This window comes from Dioscorea cayenensis, chromosome 15 (assembly GCF_009730915.1).
Source record: "Dioscorea cayenensis subsp. rotundata cultivar TDr96_F1 chromosome 15, TDr96_F1_v2_PseudoChromosome.rev07_lg8_w22 25.fasta, whole genome shotgun sequence".
NCBI lineage: Eukaryota > Viridiplantae > Streptophyta > Magnoliopsida > Dioscoreales > Dioscoreaceae > Dioscorea > Dioscorea cayenensis.
Window position 1 is genome coordinate 18352216 of NC_052485.1, and position 20554 is coordinate 18372769.

At 33.9% G+C, this 20554-nt stretch overlaps 1 non-coding gene across 1 annotated transcript; it reads left to right on the plus strand.

Moving 5' to 3' along the window:
* Positions 1-4238: 4238 nt before the first annotated feature.
* LOC120278268 lies at positions 4239-4345 on the plus strand. Its single transcript, XR_005541608.1, has one exon. It is a non-coding gene; the product is annotated as a small nucleolar RNA R71 (small nucleolar RNA).
* The last annotated feature ends 16209 nt before the right edge of the window (positions 4346-20554 follow it).

The window sequence follows — 20554 nt, forward strand, 5'->3', positions numbered from 1 at the left end:
GAGGATGTCGGAGCCGTAGAACCTCTCCAAATCCCTAGCCAATACCTCTCAAAACCCTAACCCCCAGCCCTCTCTCAAGTTGGGGAAAAGATGGAGAAAAGAATCTTGAAATTGGGGCTGAAATCGGCCTTAAATAAGGCTGGAATCAGAATTTCCACACGCCCGTGTGACTCCTTTGTTTTGCTCCTTCTTCGGCCGGCTGTGAACAGTACCTGCTACATTTATTTGCTATAGTGATTTCTACAGTATCCTGCTACAGTACGGCCCGGAATACTCCCGAATCCATGCTTTTATTGAGGTAACGTAAATGGGCACACGTTCACATCGTAGAGCGTCTTGGTTCTTCACTAAACGGTCATGTTGGTGGAGATCTTCCTAAATATGCACAACACAGAATACTAGGATGTAACTGCCTTCGTGCCCCTTCGAATCATTGCCGTAGCTCAAAATACAAGGAGGTTGGCAAACATTCTATCATTCTAAACCCGACTCATGTCTCCTCATTTGAGCCTTCTCAAGATCTCCTATAAATAATGCGTAAAATGATCTACAATGGCTTCTTTCGCAAATAATCGGCCTCACAACCCAACCTGCATAAAAGTACATAAATACACACGTATTAGCACTAAAACCTGACAAAAGTAATGCTCATCATAAGGAAAGAACGCTTTGCATTCTTATCGCGCAAGCACTTATCAAACTCCCCCACACTTAAGCTTTTGCTTGTCCTTAAGCAAAAGTTAAAACATTGTATGCATAGATGAAGGGACTATTCGAAGTGCTTGGCCTTAGGTTCACCAAAGCATGCAAAGAAAGCATTCTAATAGTAAAAGAAATTTTCAACACTAAATACGAAAGAATCAATGCTCTAGCTAAAAACTTGAATTAAAAAAAAAGAAAACAAACCTAAAATCGTGTAAGTGTGTGAACTCACTCTAGTCAACCCAAAGTATACTCCTCAAAGTTCTAGGTATAAGGGACTTATTTATCTACAAAGGGTACCAAACATTTCAAACAGGGTAGTAGCTTCACACATCCTCTAAGGTAGCCCTTTCCAAAGCGGCCGCTAAGGTGGCTTTCACACTTTCGAGGTGGTAGCTCTTTCTACTAGGGTGGTAGCTTTCACACATCCCATGAGATAGCTCTTTCTCTCAATAGGGCATAGCTAGTATACGACTTATGAGAGTAACTTCATACATCATGGGTGGTAGCTCTATCCACCCAACAAGCACAATTATAGGATAAAAACACTTTGTTCATTCTTTCTTTTCCATTTTTCATTTTTTTTAATAATAAAGCTACACAAGAAACAAAACTAAAACTGGTCCCTTTAACCTTAGACTTGAGTTTCCAAAAGAGTTTAAAGACTGAGAAATGCACAAAATGTTATTCGGGCAAAAATTTCTAAAAATTAAAGCATGAACTAGAGCATGGAAACATTCAATGTTAAAAATTCTCCTAAACTCAAGAATACCGTCATTACAACTAAGGTGAACCGCCATTTTCTATGTGAGCATATATATCAATCAAACTAGTGTAAAAAGATATGTGCACTATGAAACTCCCCCGCCCCACACACACACACACACACACACTAAAGTTGTACATTGACCTCAACGTACACATGCAAGCTCACTTATAATGTATATCAATCAAGAATAAATGTGGGAGAAGCAATCCAAACAATACTCCCCTGACTTCTAGTGTTGCATTTGATGGAGCTAAATCCTTGGGTGATGTTCCAACGGGTTGTAAGGAACACACGGCCAAGTGCCGAAGCACCTTGGCCATGTCTATGACAAGTTCTCAATTCCCATGATGGCAAGACCATCTGCACGCATACACGAGGGGGTTCAGTAGAGCTCAATAAAAGAAAATAAAACTCGAGTATACATAAGATAGAGCAAGAAATACAACTCGAGACAACAAAATGAGAAATAAGCTCAGAAGGAAAGTCCTTTCTGAGGATAACATGTCCAAAACAAAATGCAAGTAGAAATAAAAGCAAGTTAAGTGTCGGCGCCACGCTCTGGCTCCTATGCTGCTGGGGCTGGATCAGAAGGTGCTAGTGGGTCCAATGATTGTGATGCAGGAGGGGTCTGGGAGGTGCGCGGTTGCAGTACAAAAGGTGCAGCAGCATCTCTTTGAAGGATCAGTTGTAAAGCGTCGAAACGCGTCATGAAATTTATAAACTGTGCGGCCAGCGTCGCGTGCACCTCTGCTATCTCTGCTCGTGCCTTAGCGATCTTTGTCCGTATCACCCCCACAGCATTCTCGAGCCTCTCAAAACGATCATAAGCCCTAGATGGTGAAAACATGCGCACTATGGGTGGGTCCTGTGCTGGAGGGACCTCCTCTATCGAATCTCTCTCTTGTTGTGACTCTAAAGTTGGCTGAGACCCTTGGGCTGCGGCTTCCTCGGAGGCTCCCTTACCAACCTTCTTCCAAAGAGATGACGATGTCGGAGCCATAGAACCTTTGCAAATCCCTAGCCAATATCTCTCAAAACCCTAGCCGTAGCCCTCTCTCAAGTTGGGGAAAAGATAGAGAAAATAATCTTGAAATCGGCCTTAAATAGGGCTGGAATCAAGATTCCACACGCTCCTGTGGATATTGCACACGGGCGTGTGGAATTAACACACGGGCGTGTGGAATTTCCACAAGCCCGTGTGGCTCCTCTGTTTTGCTCCTTCTTCGGCCGGCTGTGAACAGTACCTGCTACAGATATTTGCTATAGTGATTTCTACAGTATCTTGCTACAGTAACGACCCAAAATACTCCTGAATCCATGCTTTCATCGAGGTAACGTAAACGGGCACACGTTCACATCGCAGATCGTCTTGGTTCTTCAATAAATGGTCACGTTGGTGGAGATCTTCCTAAATATGCACAAGCCGGAATACTAGGATGTAAATGCCTTCGTGCCCCTCCGAATCATTGTCTTAGCTCAAATACAAGGAGGTTGGCATACATTCTATCATTCTAAACCTGACTCATGTCTTTGCGTTTGAGCCTTCTCAAGATCTCTTCCAAATAATGCGTAAAATGATCTAAAATGGCTTCTTTCGCAAATAATCGGTCTCACAACCCAACCTGCATAAAAGTACATAAATATACACGTATTAGCGCTAAAACCGGACAAAAGTAATGCTCATCATAAGGAAAGAATGCTTCGCATTCTTATCGCACAAGCACTTATCAAGGGCATTAGGTTAATACTGGCCTCAAGGTCAGCAAGGGCCTTCTCATCAACTAAACCCCTAATTATGCAAGGAACGATGAATCCCCCTAGATCTTTCTCCTTCGTGGGAAGTTTGGTGTATATTAAAACAGAACACTCCTCACTGAGTATCATAGAAGATATCCTCAAACTTCCTTTTGTTGGTGGGCAGTTCTTTCAAGAATTTGGTATACCTCAGCATGTGAGCAAGGGCTTCTACAAATGGGACATTAATGTGCAAAGTTATAAACATGTCAAGAAATTTTTTGTACTTCTCATCTTGTTGGCCTTTCCTTGGCTTTACAGGGTATAGAAGTTTCTGTTAATAGTCTGGGATTGAATTTCTGTCCTTTGTGGTGTTGTCTTTGTTGGTGTGCACGGTGGCTTCACAAACTTGCAGTTCAGGCTCCTTCTCAACAAAATTTGGTAGCTACTTCCACTTCTTAAAGTCACACCCTTCAATGATTCTTTCAGATTCATTACTATGTTGCACGTGAGGGTCCCCAGTAGCCTTTCCTCCAGCAGGTTAGACATTTGGGCCACCTGGTGCTCCAAATTCCTCATGGATGCATTGGTGGTTCTGATCATCTCCTCATGACCAGTGAACCATGTCTCGGTACTCCTTATAAATTTAGCCATTAAACTGGTGAGGTCGTTGGAAGGTTCTGAGGAGGAAAAGGACTGTGACTGTTGTGCAATTTGAGGTGGATGCTTATACTGTTGTTGCTGCTGCTGAACCAACTATCCTTGTCTCGACTGACTTCAAGAAAAAATTTGATGATTCCTCTATTTGGCAGAACGAGTATTGATGACATCAACTTGACAAATACCAGCAGTCTTCACTGGTTTGTTCCTCTCAAAACTCCATCGATACCCATTGTTTGTAATCTCTTAAATTATATTTTGTGCCTCGCTCAGTTGCTTGTGACACAAAGAACATCCGCCGGCTGCATCAAGTATCTGTTTGGTGGAAGTATTCAGTCCATTATAGATGACCTGGATTTGCATCCAGTCAACAATTCCGTGCTGCGGACATTTCTTCAACATTTCCTTATACCATTCCCATGTATCATATAAGGATTTAGATTCTAACTGGCAGAAAGAGGAGATGTCGCTTCTGATTTTTGTGATCTTAGCAGGGTGAATGACAACTCCCCTTATGTATGTCCCGCAAGTGCACGGGTTTGTCGAGTAATAAAATCCCAAGTGAGTGGATATCGTATCCACAGGGAGTAGGGAATAAAAATACTTAAATTATTTCTCAACCAAGTGAAAGATTAATAATGGTTTTGTTAACAAGATTTAATGTAAACAAGAATAAAAGAGACAAGAAAGAGAAGCACAAGTAAAGAGGAGGTAAGGCAATCAATATAAATGGTGTACTCGAATATTGTTCTGCCTAGGACAATCGGTTCAAGTGCAAAACCCTCTATTATGTTTCCTAACTAATGCATTAATGAGTCGTGGAGATCCTTCAATACATGGTCCCAAATCTAAGGTCACCATGCCTGACTCTATACATGTCAAGGAGGAGAAATCAAACAATCTCAACACCTTGCAATCGTATAGAATCGCAATGAGTTCTAGGGATTTCAAGTGATAAATCCTCTTCCTAGATGTAGACCTAACCCTTTGGTCCAATGGAAGGTCCCTAGTCACAATTAAGCCCTAGGTGCTAAAATCACTTCAACTTTTCACTCCGTTGCCTCTACAACTAAGCCCAGTGGAAGGTCATCCCTTAGCCCAATCACTCTACTATGACCGCAAAGAACTCGAGGAAATGGAGGTAGGAATCACACGGGAGGGAAAAGGGGATTCTCCGGTATCTCTCGACTCACCCTCTCAACCCTCTCCAATTTAGCTTTGTCTAACCCTCATGGCGTGTGACCTATCCACAAATGTTTCCAATATAGAATCTCAACCCTAGTTTCACTCTAAGAGAGAAATCATTCAACAAGCATTCAAGATTGGAACTCAATTAAAACATCAATAAAGGAAAGCATAATAAAAGGTTTAAAGAAACAATAGCATCCTAGGGTTCATAAATCCAAGTACCCACTAGGGGGTTTAGCTCTCCATGGAGCTAGTTACAATCAACAATGAAATCAAATGTAAAAATAAGTAATCCATAGGAAAAACCCCCTCGGTAGTTGTGTCAATGGTCTTGTGGAGTGGCCTCGTCTCCTCGAAAAGCTCCTCCAATAACCTTCTTCCAAGTGGAGCTTGATGTCGAAGCCGTAGAACCACTACAAAACCCTTGCCAATACATCTCAAAACCCTAGCCGCCGCCATCTTGAAGTTGGGGAAAAGATGGAGAAAAGAATCCTCAAATCGGGCCTGAAATCGGCCTTAAATAGGGCTGGAATCAGCATCCACACAGCCTAGTGGATTTTCCACACAAGCCTATTAAAATTTCACACAGGCGTGGATAATGTCCATATGCTCGTGTGGATTCTTTGAACTTCACGTTTTTGGCCTGCTGTGAAGAGAACTTGCTACAATAGAGACCCGAAACACTCCCGAATCCATGTTTTCATCGAGGTAACATAAACGGGCACATGTTTACATCATAGATCGCCTTGCTTCTTTAATAAACGGCTTCATTGGTGAAGATCTTGCTATCATTGCACAAGCCGGGATACTCGAATGCGACTGCCTTTGTGCCCCCTAAATCATTGTGCTAACTTGAATACAAGGAGGGTGGCACACATTCTTTCATCTTGAACCTGACTTATGACTTCGCGTTTGAACCTTCTCAAGATTTCCTCCAAATAGTGCTTTCACGACCTACATTGGCTTCTTTCTTTAACATTCGGTTTCACAACCCTATATGCATGAAAGTAACATAAATGCACACATATTAGCGCTGAAACCTAATAAAAGTAATGATCATCATAAGAAAAGAATACTTCACATTCTTATCACACAAGTTCTTACCAGTGAAAATATCGAGCAACAAATGCCTCTGAAATCTGCTTCCTTGTTGTGAGAGACCCAGTGTGCAAGGAATTTAGCCACTGCTTGGGCCTTCCTCGTAATGTGAATGGAAAGAGTCTTAGACAAACTGCTTCCTCAGAAAAATTGTTCACCTTATAAGTGTCACAAATTTCTAAGAAGTTTCTAAGGTGCTCATAAGGGTCTTCATCCTGAAATCCATCGAATTGACACATCTGTTGCACCAATTAAATAAATTCGACTACAATTCGAAGTTGTTCTCTGTAACTGGAGGATGAACAATACTCGAACCGACCCCCTTAATATTTGGATGTGCAAAATCTGAGATACTTTACGGTTGATTATCATCTATTTCATCTTCCTGACCCACTTCCATGCCTATCTCAACAGATCCTATCTCACTCAAATTAATCTGACGGATCCTTATCCTAAATTTCTTTCAACTTCTGTATCAAGACATGCCAATGGGGAAGAAGTGCTTCCATGGGTCATGTAACTGTACCTACACATACAATGTAGAGCAATGTAAGTTCAAAAGAAACTAAAAAGTAAGCTAAAGATGAAAATAAAGTAAAGAACATGATGGAATGAAAAATATTCACTAGTATACACAATATAAACAAATTAAAACACCAGATTTTAAGCTTTCTTAATAGTTGTCAGTTTGTGGTAACATCGCTAAAAACTTGATGTGTTCTCTGCAAGTACACAGTCGCATCACAAAGTAATACAATGGTACCCGTGAGGGAGTAGGGTTGTCGAACCTCAGGGACTAGACTAAAAATACTAACTTAACATTGATCTCTAGTTAGAAACAAATTGGAGATTGGAATAACTCAGATAAACAGAATAGTAAAAGAGATAAAAAGAAAAGGAACGGTGAAGATAACGAGTGATTGGATCGATTGTTAACAACAAGAGAACAATGCCCCGGGATGTTCCCTATACACTTAGTGATGCTCGCTCGCTCTCAAGATTTACTAGGTACATTCTTAGGTTCTAGTGTGTGCTCAAGAGAAATGTTACAACTACGACTTTCAACTATGTTAAGTTTTCCAGAGATAACTATGGGTTCAAGCTCACCAAGTTATGCCATTGTCTAGGGCAATAACAACTGTGGCATCCCCCATCGAGTTTTACCTAAGCAATTACGCAAATCAAGCACATCAAGTTTTGCAACACAAGATTTAACACAATAACGAACTCCGTAAATCAAGAAAAATACAAGTGTAAGAAGCATACAAAGTGGCATAGTTCCCATCCCAGGGCACCGTGGCCAGCTAGCCCCTCCTGGGTAGGTGAAACATGGAGATGATAACAATGAATCTAAAGAAAAAAGAAACGACTCCCTTCTATTCAAGATTTGCCTCCGATGTCAAGCTCTGTTTGCGAGCACCATTTCCCTCGTGCCTCCAACTTGCTCCTTGTTGCCTTAGAAGGTGTGGATAAGATTGATTTTTGCTCTCATCAATGTCCTCAAGGTGGAGAAGAAGATCCCCTTACAAAGATGGAAACGAAACCCTCGAAACTGGAGTTAAAAAGGAAGATTTTGGGCTCGACACGGTCGGCAAACGAGCATGTCCAGACCATGTTGTGTCGAGGAATTTTGAGTGAAATGGGCGAGGGCTCGCCTGGAAAATTCAGTAGAAGGGACACGATCGTGTCTTAACTGTACTGTGGTGGGACACGAACTTGGCGAGACCACCCAGCGCGTGTCACTTCTTCTTTAGTAAAATTGTCTTCGGGATGAGGTATTCAACGGCACAGACATGGCCATGTCTAGATCATGTCAAGCTTGAGAACACCCTTCTACATAGAATTCTTATTGGGATACACATCATGCTGAAATATTCAACAAGGAGGACATGAGCGTGTCTCACCCGTGTCCAGCTTGGGTACTAAAGCCCTTTCCAACTATTACATTGATGGACTTAGGGCATGAAAACATATATATATATATATATATATATATATATATAAAGTGCACTGATTAAATGCCCCCACACTTGAGTTGTTGCTTGTCCTCAATCAATCACCAGATACTCAATAACAAAAGAGATGAGTGCAATTCTTCTGATCTCATTAGAATGATGATAAAAATTTCAAACGAAGAGGGAACACAGGGGTTAGTAAGAACATGAATGCACAATAACAACTATACTCTTACTTCCAAAACCTAATGTGTGTGTGTTTGAAAACCCTAACTTATGTTCCCCACAGTCACAACAGATTAAAAATGGAATACTGCTCAATGAGTAGTAGCTTCATACACCATAGAGGTAGCCTTTTCCCTATGTAGGCATCAAATGTACATTTGTGATGGCCAAAATTCGACTACTCAAGAGTGGCTTTCACTCATCGAAAGTGATAGCTATTTCTACAATATTTTTCACAAAGCGAAACTTTACAAAATGATTGGTAGGGAATTCCTAAAGAGGAATCCGACTTTCCAATTCTTTGTTTTAACACAAGACATAACAGAAGGATGTGTTCAACCATAATTAGGGTTGGGTGACAAGGATTTTAGGTTAAAGAAGTAAAAGCAAGTCATGATTTCACTATAATGGTTACTAACACACACTTGTCCCCCCTAGGAGTATGATATTGATTAAAAATAAAAGACATTACTATAAGAGAACATAGGATTAGTGTCTTGTTTCAAAAATAGCAAACATTCTTAAAAGAAAAGAAGAATTAGGTTTTTGATTAAAAAATAAAGGACATTTCCAAAAGAAAATATAGGATTAGGATTTTGATTGAAAAATAGTAGACATTCCATAAAGAAAACATAGGAGTAGGGTTTTGTTTGACAATATTCCGAAAAGAAAATATAGAATTTGTGTTTTGATTCAAATATAGTAGGCATTCCAGAAAGAAAAACATAGGATTAGACTTTTAATTGAAAAATAGTAGGTGTTCCTAAAAGAGAACATTGGATTACCGTTTTTATTGAAAAATATGAGAGATTACTACAAGAAAAAAATAGGATTAGGGGTTTGATTAGAAACCAAAAAGAAGGATGCATTTCCAAAAGAAAACATACGTTTAGAGTTTTGATTCAAATATAGATGATATTTCCAAAAGAAAACATAGGATTAGGGATTTGATTAAAAAATAGTAGACATTTCGAAAAGAAAAAAAAATGCTTTGATTTTTTATTCAAAAATAGGATCCATTCGAGAAAGAAAACAGAGAATTAGGATTTTGATTGACAAATATAAGACATTACTATTAGAAAACATAGGATTAGGGTTTTGATACAAAACTTGTAGCCATTAAAAAAATGAGATATTTTTAAAAGTAAACATAGGATTAGGGTTTTCATTGAAAGATAGGAGATATTCCAAAAAGAAAACATAGGATTAGTGTTTTGACTCAAAAATAGGAGGCATTCCGAAAGGAAGACATAGGATTAGAATTTTTAAAAAAAGTAGGAGGCATTACGGAAAGAAAACATAGGATTAGGGTTTGGATTAAAAATTAGCATAGATTCTAAAATCAAAAGATAGGACTAAGGTTTTTAATAAAAAAAAAATGAGACATTCTGAAAATAAAACAAAGGATTTGGGTTTTGATTCAAAACTCGAAAATAGGATACATTTCGAAAGGAAATGTAGGATTAGGGTTTGATTCGAGAATAGCAAAAATTCTGAAAAGAAAAGAAAGTGTTAGGTTTTTTATTGAAAAGTATGAGACATTCTGCAAAGAAAACATAGCTTGTTGTTTTGATTCAAAACCGACTAATAGGAGACAGAATAAAGATAACATAGGATTCGAGTTTTAAATGACAGATAGGAGACATTACGAAAAGAAAACATAGGATTAGGGTTTTGATTCAAATATAGTCGGCATTCCAAAAAGAAAAAATAGGATTAGAGTTTGATTTAGATATTAGAGACATTACTATAAGAAACATTGGTTTATGATTTTAATTAAAAAATAGGAGACATTACTATAAGAAAACATACGATTAAGTTTTTACTTAAACCCAAAAATGTAGGTGATATTGCCAAAACAAACCATAGGACTATGGTTTTGTTTCAAACATAGCAAACATTTTCAAAAATAAACATAGGATTAGGATTTTGATTAAAAAATAGGGGCCATTCCGAAAAGAAAACATAGGATTATTGTTTTGATTCAAAAATAGCAGACTTTAGTGGAAAAATATAGGATTATTGTTTTAATTTAAAACTAGCAGTCTTTCAAAAAACAAAACATAAGATTAGAGTTTTGATTAAAAAATAGCAGACATTCTAAAAAAAACTTAAAATTAGGCTTTTGATTGGAAAAATGAGACATTGCGAAGAAAAAATATGTGGTTATTGTTTTGATTCAAAAATTACAGACATTCCCAAAAGAAAATATAAGATTAGGGTATTATTTAAAACATAGGAGGCATTCCGAAAAGAAAACATAGGAATAGATTTTTTATTTGAAAGTAGAAACCATTATCAAAAGAAAACATTGGATTAGAGTTCGATTAAAAATTAGCATACATACAAAAAACAATAGATAGAATTAAGGTTTTGATTAAAGAAATGAGACATTCTGAAAAGAAAATATAGATTTAGAGTTTTGATTCAAAACCTAAAAATAAGCGGCATTCCAAAAAGAAAACATTGGATTAGATATTTGAATGAAAGCTAGAAGAAATTTGTAGAAGAAATAATAGGATTAGCTAGTTGATTGACAACCAAACTTTAGATGACATTCTGAGAAGAAAAACATAAGCTTATAGTATCTGTTGAAAAATAGGAGACATATTGAGAAGTAAACAAAGGATTAGGGTTTAGATTTAAAAAAAGCAAACATTACGAATAGACATCAAAGGATTAGGGTTTTCATTCAAAAAATAGGAGACATTCGATTGTAGAATTAGGGTTTGATAAGCCATTGCCAAAAGCAAACATAGAATTATTGTTTTGATTGAAAATTAGCAGATATTCCCAAAAGACAAAAAAAAGAATTATATTTTTGAATCAAAACTGACAAATATGAGACATTAAGAAAAGAAATCATAGGATTCGGGTTTTGATGGAAACATAGGAAATATTCCGAAAAGAAAAATAGGATTAGGATTTTTATTCAAAAGTTGGAGGCATGACGAAAAGGAAACATAGGATTAGGGTTTTTACAAAAAATTAGTATAAATTCTGAAAACAAAAGATAGTATTAGGATTAAAAATATAAGACATTCTAAAAAGAAAACAAAAGAATGAAGGTTTTGATTCAAAACTAAAAAATTAGACACTTTCCGAAAAGAAACCATAGGATTAGGGTTTTGATTCAAAAATAGCAGACATTCCGAGAAGAAAATAAAGGATTAGATTTTTTATTGAAAAATACAAAACATTCCGAAAAGAAAACTTAGGTTAGGATTTTGATTCAAAGTAATAAATAGGAGACATTAAGAAAAAAAACATAATATTCTTGTTTTGATTGAAAGGTAGGAGACATTCTAAAAACAAAATACATAGTATTAGGGTTTTGATTGAAATATACTAGGCATTCCAAAAACAAAACATATGATTATGGTTTTCGATCAAAACTTTAAAATAAGGACACATTAGTATAAGAAAACATAGGATTATGGTTTTGATTAAACCAAAAAATAGGAGATATTCTGAAAGTAAGAAATAGGATTGGTGTTTTGATTAAACCGGAAAAATAGAGACAATATGAAAAGAAAACATAAAATTAGGGTTTTGATTAAAAAAAAAGACATTCTGAAAAGAAAACATAGGATTAAAGTTTTGATACAAAACTAAAAAAAATTAAACATTTTAAAAAGGAAAACATAGCATTAACGTTTTAATTCCAACCAAAAAATAGGAGACATTCTGAAAAGAAAAAATAGGATTAGGGTTTTGTTTCAAAACTAGAAGACATTCCGAGAAGAAATAATAGCAGTAGGCTTTTGGTTGAAAACCAAAATTTAAGTGACATTCCGAAAAGAAAACATAGGACTAGGGTTTAGATAAAAAATAGGAGATATTATGAAAAGATAGCAAATGATTAGGGTTTTGATTCAAAACTAAAAAATATGAGTCATTCTGAAAAGAAAGCATAGAATTAGGCTTTGATTTAAAAATAGGAGACATTCTGAAAATAAAACATAGGATTAAAATTTTGATTGAAAAATTGAATACATTCTGTAAATAAAACATAAGATAAGGATTTTGATTGAAAATTGAATATGAGATATTCTGAAAAGAAAACAATAATTAGTGTTTTGATTGAAAAATAGGATACATTACAAAAAGAAGAAAAAAGACTAGGGTTTTAATTCAAAAATAGGAGATATTCCAAAGAGAAAACATAGGATTAGGATTTTATTAAAAAATAGGAGACATTCCCAAAAGATACTTGTATTAATTTTGGTACAAAAATAGCAGAACGTTCCCGCACGAGGACAGCATTATGAGCTTTTGATTGAAAAAAATGAGGCATTGAGAAAAGAAAAAAAGCTTACGGTTTTAATTCAAAACAAAAAAAAAATAGGACAAATTTCAAAAAGAAAACATAGGATTAGACTTTTAATTCAAATATATGAGACATTACTATTAGAAAAATAGGATAGGGTTTTCATTCAAAAATAGTAGACATTCAGAATAGAAAAATTAGGGTTAGTGTTTTGATTCAAAAATAGCAGACATTCCCAAAAGAAAACATAAGATTAGGGTTTAATTCAAATATACGAGGCATCCACAAAGAAAAAACCTAGGATTTGGGTTTTGATTAAAAAATAGAATACATTACTATAAGAAAACATAGGATTAGGGAATTGATTGAAAAATAGTAGGCATTTTGTAAAGAAAACACAAGATTAGGGTTTTGATTTAAAAATATGAGACATTCCAAAAAACAAACATCGGATTAAGGTTTTGATTAAAGATTAGTATAGATTCCCAAAATGAAAGAAAGGATTAAGGTTTTGATTTAGAAAAAATGACATTCTAAAAATAAAACAAAGCACTAGGGTTTTGCTTCAAAACTGAAAAATAGGACACATTCTAATAAGAAAACATAGGATTAGGGTTTTGATTAAAAAATAGCATATATTCCAAAAAGGAAAGAAAAGATTAGATTTTTGATTAAAAATAGAAGACATTGAAAAGAAAACATATGTTAGGATTTTTATTCAAAACTAACAAATAGAAGACATTAAGAAAAGAAAACATGGGTTCGTGTTTTGATTGAAAGATAGGAGACATTCTGAAAAGAAAACATAGGATTAGGGTTTGATTTAAATATAGTAAGCATTGAAAAAAACATAGGATTAGGGTTTTGATTGAAAATAAGGGACATTAATATAAGAAAACATTCCAAAAAGAAAACATAGTATTAGGGGTTTGATTGAAAAATATGAGGCATTACTATAAGTATAAGAAAAGATAGGATTTGGGGTTTGATTAAAAACCAAAAAATAGGAGACATTTCCAAAAAAAAACACAGGATTAAAATTTTCATTCAAAAATTGGTGACGATTCCAAAAGAAAATATAGGATTAGAGTTTTGATTAAAGACTAGCAGATATTCCTATAAGACGACAAAGGATTAGGTTTTATTAAAAAATACAAGCCATTCTCAAAAGAAAACATAGGATTAGGGTTTTGATTGGAAAATAGAAGATTGTACTATAAGAAAACATAGGATTAGGGTTTTGAGTCAAAACTATTAGACATTCACTGGTTAGGTTTTGATTGAAAAAAGGGAGATATTTCAGAGAGAAAAGAAATTTTGGGGTATGATTGAAAAAGATAGGAGATATTGAAAAAGAATCATATAATGTTAGAGTATTCAAAAATAGGAGGCATTTCCAAAAGAAAACATAGGATAAGGATTTTTATTCAAATATACAGGGCATTACTAAAAAAATATAGGATTATGGTTTTGACTAAAAATTAGCTGAGATTACCAAAACTAAATATAAGATTAGAGTTTTGATTCAAAACTGAAAAATTGGGCATATTATAAAAGAAAACATAGGATTAGCGTTTTAATTTCAAAATAGAAGACATTAACAAAAGAAAAGAAATGATTAGGGTTTTGATTGAAAAAATACGACGCATTGTGAAAAGAAAGCATAGCTTACGGTTTTGATTCAGAATTGATAAATAGGATACATTGAAGAAAAATATAGGATTCTTGTTTTGATTGAAAGATAATAGACATTACCAAAAGAAAACATAGGATTAATGTTTTGATTCAAATATAGTTGGTATTCCAAAAAGAAAACATAGGATAAGGTTTTTCATTCAAACATATGAGACATTACTATAGAAAATATAGGATTAGGGTTTTGATTCAATAATAGTAAACATTCCAAAAGGAAATATAGGATTAGTGTTTTAATTGAAAAAGTATGAGACAATTCGAAAAAAATAACATAAGAATATGGTTTTGATTGAAAAATAGTAGACATTACTATAACGAAACATAGGATTAGGGTTTTGATTAAAAACTCAAAAATAGGGGACATTTCCAAAAGTGTACATAGGATTAGTGGTTTGATTCATAAATTGCAGACATTCCCAAAAGAAAACATTGGATTAGGATTTTTATTCAAAAATATGAGTCATTTTGAAAAGAGGACATATGATTAGTGTTTTGATTGAAAAATGTGAGACGTTATGGAAAGTAAACACAAGATTATTGTTTTGATTAAAAAATTTTATACATTCCCAAAAGTAAACATAATTTTATTGTTTTGATTAAAAATATAAGAGACATTACAAAAACAAAATTTACAATTATTACTTTGATTAAAAAATAGTAGCCATTCCCAAAAGGAAACATAAGATTAGGGGTTTTATTCAAAAATTGGAGGTATTCCAAAAAGAAAATAGAGAACTAGGATTTTGATTGAAAAATTTGAGACATTACGAAAAGAAAACATTAGCTTAGTATTTTGATAAAAATTTGCAGACATTGCCAAAGCAAAAGATAGGATTAGGGTTTCGATATCAAAAAATGAGATATTCTGAAAAGAAAACAAAGGATTAGTGTTTTGATTCAAAACTTAAAAGATTGAGACTTTTTAAATAGAAAACGTAGGATTAGCATTTTGATTCAAAACAAAAAGATAGGGGCCTTTTTGAAATTAACACATCGGATTATAGTTCAGATTCAAAACTAAAAGACATTTTGAGTAGAAATAATGGGATTAGGTTTTTGATTGAAAACCAAAATTTGGGTGACATTCCAAAAAGAAAACATAGGATAAGTATTTTAGTTGAAAAATAGGAGACATATCGAAAAGAAAACATAGGATAAGGGTGTAGATACATAAATTGGAGGCATTCCCAAAAGATAGCAAAGGATTAGAATTTTCAATTAAAACTAAAAAATAGTAGACATTCCGAAAAGAAAATATAGTATTATGGTTTGATTAAAAATTCGTAGACATTCTGAAAAGAAAACATAGGATTAGAGTTTTTATTGAATAATAGGAGACTTTCCAAAACGAAACATAGGATTAGGATTTGATTGAAATCCGATAAATAGGAGACATCCCGGAAAGAAAACATAGAATTAGTGTTTTGATTGAAAATAGGAGACATTGCAAAAAGAAAATATAGGATTAATGGATTAATTCAAAAATAGGATACATTCTTCAAACAAAACATAAGATCAAGAATTTTATTCAAAAATTGGAGACATCGACAAAACAAAAGAGTGTATTAGGGTTTTGATTAAATAAAATGAGACATTCTAAAAAGAAAACAAAGGATTAGGCTTTTGGTTCAAAACTGAAAAATAGGACACATTCTAAAAAGAAAAACTTTGGCTTAGGGTTTTGCTTCAAAAATAGCAAACATTCGGAAAAGAAAAGAAAGGATTAGATTTTTTATTAAAAAATAGGAGACATTGCAAAAAGAAAAAATTGGATTAGGGTTTTGAGTAAAATATAGTAGGCATTTTGAAAAGAATACATAGGATTAATGTTTTGATTGAAAAATAGGAGACATTACTATTATAAAACATAGGATTAGAGTTTTCATTCAAAAATCCTATGTTTTCTTAGAGTAATGTCTATTATTTTTCAATCAAAAACCTAATTCTATGTTTTCTTGTTGGAAAGTATACTATCTTTCAATCAAAATATGAATTCCTTGTTTTCTTTTCCAAAGGTATCCTATTTTACAATAAGAAAACTTAATCCTTTTCGGTCTTTTCGGAATGTCTACTATTTTTATAACAAAACCCTAATTCTATGTTTTCTTTTCGGATTGTGTCCTATTTTTTAGATTTGAATTAAAACCATAATCATATCTTTGATTTTGGGAATCTATGCTAATTTTAATCAGAACCTTGACCTTGTGTTTTCTTTTCAAATGCCTCCTATTTTTGAATAAAAATACCAATCCTATGTTTTATTTTCGAAATGTCTCCTATCTTAGAATCAAAACCCGAATATGTTTTTCTTTCTTAATATCTACTATTTTTTTAATCAAACACTCATCCTATTTATCTTTTTGGAATGTCTCCTATTTTTCAATCAAAACATTAATCCTATGTTTTTTTTTTGTAATGTCTCATATTCATCAATCAAAACCCTAATCCTACGTTTTTTTTATAAATGGCTCCTATTTTTTAATCGGAACACTAATCCTATGTTTTTTTTTTGGTTTGTGTACTAGTTTTGAATCAAAATCCTAATACTGTGTTAATTCATAGTAATGTCTCCTATTTGTGAATCAAAACCCTAAACCTATGTTTTCATTTAAGAATATCTCTCCTTGGCTTGAATGAAAGCGTACCAAATCTCCATTCGTAATCAGCGTTTGAATTTATCAATCAAAGCTCAAATCCTATGTTTTCTTTTTGCAATGTTCTACTATCAGGCTCTTTGAATCAAACCCCAACCTATGTCGAAATCACTAACCTTTTCGATCAAGACCTCCAAAATTTCTCGCGTACTGGCGTATGAATCCAAAACCCTAATTCTATATTTTCTTCTCGAATGCGTACTATCGGGCTGGATCAAAACCGTCAGAATCGTTTGTTCTTTCAGTAACGTCGCTGTAATCAAAACACTAATTCTATCATCTTTATTTTCGCATCTCACAGCTATGTTTCTTTGCAATGGCCTCCATGTTTTCTCAACATTCTAATCCCATGTCATTTTCTTTCAAACGCTCTCTGCATATTTTCGAATCAAAGACCCTAATCTCTTTGGGAATGTTCATAATGTTCTAACTTCAATCAAAACAATAATCATATGTTTCTCTTTTGTAGTGTCTCATATAAATCAAAGTCTCTAATCCTATGTAGGGCTCCTCATATTATTACAATCAAAACCCTCAATCTCATATCGTTTGAATGTACTGTAATTTTAAATCAAAACACACTCTAATGTTTTATTTCAGTAATGTCTCATTTATGTAAATGCACTCATAATCAAAACCCTATAATCTATTGTTTTTGTTTTAGAGACAACGTTCAGTACTGTAACGAGAAATATTAATCCTTTGTTTTCTTTCCCAGCACCCAATCCTATGTTTTTACATCGCTTGGAATGCCTAATCCTATGGAATCAAAAATCCCAAACCCTTAGTTTCTTTATGGGGTGTCTATCAATCGAAAAGCAAACTAGTCAGTATGTGTTTGTTTTTCTGTAATGTCTCATACTTTTTAGAAAAAACCCTAATGCTAAATTTTTGTTTTTTAAATGCCTCCTATTTTAGAATCAAAACTATAATCCGATATGCTTTTGGGAGTGGTCTTATCAGCAAAACCACTCACATTTTCGAAACTATTCATTTATCAATCAAAACCCCAAACCCATGTTTTGCCTTTGGACGTCACTACTCATTTTGCTATTTCTACTCAAAAACTAATCCTATAAGTTTCTTATTGTAATGTCCCTTATTGACACTGAAAACCCCATCCTACTGTCTTTTGGACGTCTCATGCACATCAAAACCTAATCACATTTTCTCAGGAATTATCTCCTATTTTTCGAATAATCAATCCCATCCCAAGGATCTTTTCTTAATAGTCATCCTCATTTTTAATTAAAGCACTAGTCCTATGTTTTCTTTTCAAAATACCTCCTATTTTTCAATCAAAACCTAATCCTAAGACTTATTTCACTGACTGTCCTATTTTTCTGATGATTAATCGCTCTATCATCACATTAATCTCTATGTTTTCATAGGAAAAGTCTCTATTTTTCAATCAAAAACCTAATCCCTTTTCTATCTTTCTGAAACTCTATGTGTTTTAATCAAAACCCTATCTCATATTTCCCACAATGTGTCCTAGTTTTCGATGAATCAAAAACCCTAATCCTATGTTTTTCTTTTGAAATGTTCTATTAGTATCAAAAGCTAATCTTATGTTTTGTTTTGGAATGGTCCCCTATTTTTGATCAAAATGTCCCCAATTTTTCAATTAAAACCCCCATCGTATATTTGTTTTTTCGGAATTTTTCTCATTTTTGAATATCCTATTCTATGTTTTTATGGAATGCTTCCGGGCGAATGAAAACCCACTTCAGTCTTTTCTTTTTAATGTCTATTACGGTTGAATTGAAAATAAGATTGCATGTTTTCTGGCAATGTCTCATATGAGATCGAAAACCCAATCCCACGCTTTTTGAATGTCTCCAATTTTTCTACCAAAACCTCAATCTCATGTTTCTCTTTCGACGTCTGCTGCTTTTGAATCACAATAATCCAATGTTTTCTTTAGACTATCGACAAGATATATTTACAATCAGACCCTAATACTATGTTTTCTATTGGGAATGGCTTTTATTTTTGAGTCAAAACTAGTCTACATGCTGTCTTTTGGGGATGTTCCGCCACTCTCCAAATCAAAACACTAGAAACTATCATCTTTCTTGGCTGAAATGCCATCATTTTGTTTCGCCAGCTTTGATCAACTCATCTGCTAATTTCTCTATAGTAATGTCTTGCAGGCTACAATCGAAAACCCCAATCCCATGTTTTGATCTAATGTCTCATAGCTCTAATCGAAAATCTTTAATTGTATGTTTGTCTTTTCGCATGTCTCCTACCTAAAAATCCCAATCCCATGTGTGTGAATATCACCTGGCTGAAATTAAAAACCCATCTCTAGATGCTTGAATCAAACAAGAATCCTACTCTCATAACGGTCATACCTGTCAATCTAATCTTATTTCAATGTCATCATCGTTTTCCCGAAATGCCCTGACATTTTCGAATCACACACATAATCCTGAGCTTTTTGAATCAAGCATTTCTGGAATCAAACTCTAATCCCATTATTTATTTTGTATGATTGTGTCATCATTTTGAATCAGCACCCCATCCTCAGCATTTCTTTTAGTAATGTCCCCTTATTTTCATTCAAAATCCTAATCCGATTATTTTCTTATAATGTCCCTGTTTAATGAAAACCCTAATCCCATGATGTTTCAGAAATGCCGGGTTGAGTATATAATCAAAACTATATCCTATAGTGCTCATAATGTCACCTATAAACTTAGGATGTGTATGATTAAAAATATGAGACATTGACTTTAAAAGAACACATATGATTATTGTCTTTGATCTCAGCACCAAAATATTTCCAAAAGTAAACATACAAGTTTAGTGGTGGCTAAGAACAATAGGCATTCACCTAGGATTAGGTTTTATTATTACATGAGACATTACGAGTTAGGAAATAGAACGATGAGTGTTTTATCCAAAATTGCGTAGAGACTCCAAAAGACATAGAGATTTGTGTTTGATTAGATGGAGGGTATTTACTATAAAGAGAAACATAGATTAGCGTTTTTGATTAAAAGAAGAGATATTTTCTGACAAAAAGATAGGATTAAGGTTTTGATTGAAAAATAGGAGACATTATTATAAGAAAAACATAGGGTTAGGGTTTTGATTAAAAACCGAAATTATGGAACATTTCCAAAAGAAAACATAGGATTAAGGTTTTGAGTCAAAAATAGCAGACATTGCCAAAAGCCAAACATAGGATTAGGGTTTTGATTAAAAAATATTAGCTACTCCAAAAAGAAAACATATGATTATTGTTTTCATTGAAAGATATTAGACATTACTAAAAGAAAGCATACGATTATGGTTTTGATTAAAAAAATAACACACATTCCAAAAAGAAAAAAATAATATTAGTGTTTTGATTAAAAAAATGTGGGATTAAAAAAAATATGATTAGGGTTTTGGTTAGAAAATATGAGACATTACAAAAAGAAAAAACAAACGGTTACTATTATTATTCAAAAATAGTTGACATACCAAAAAAATAATAAGATTAGGATTTTGATTCAGAAATAGAATGCATTGCTAAAAGAAAACATAGGGTTAGGATTTTTATTCAAAACTAGGAGGAATTACGAAAGGAAAACGTAGGCAGAGATTCCAA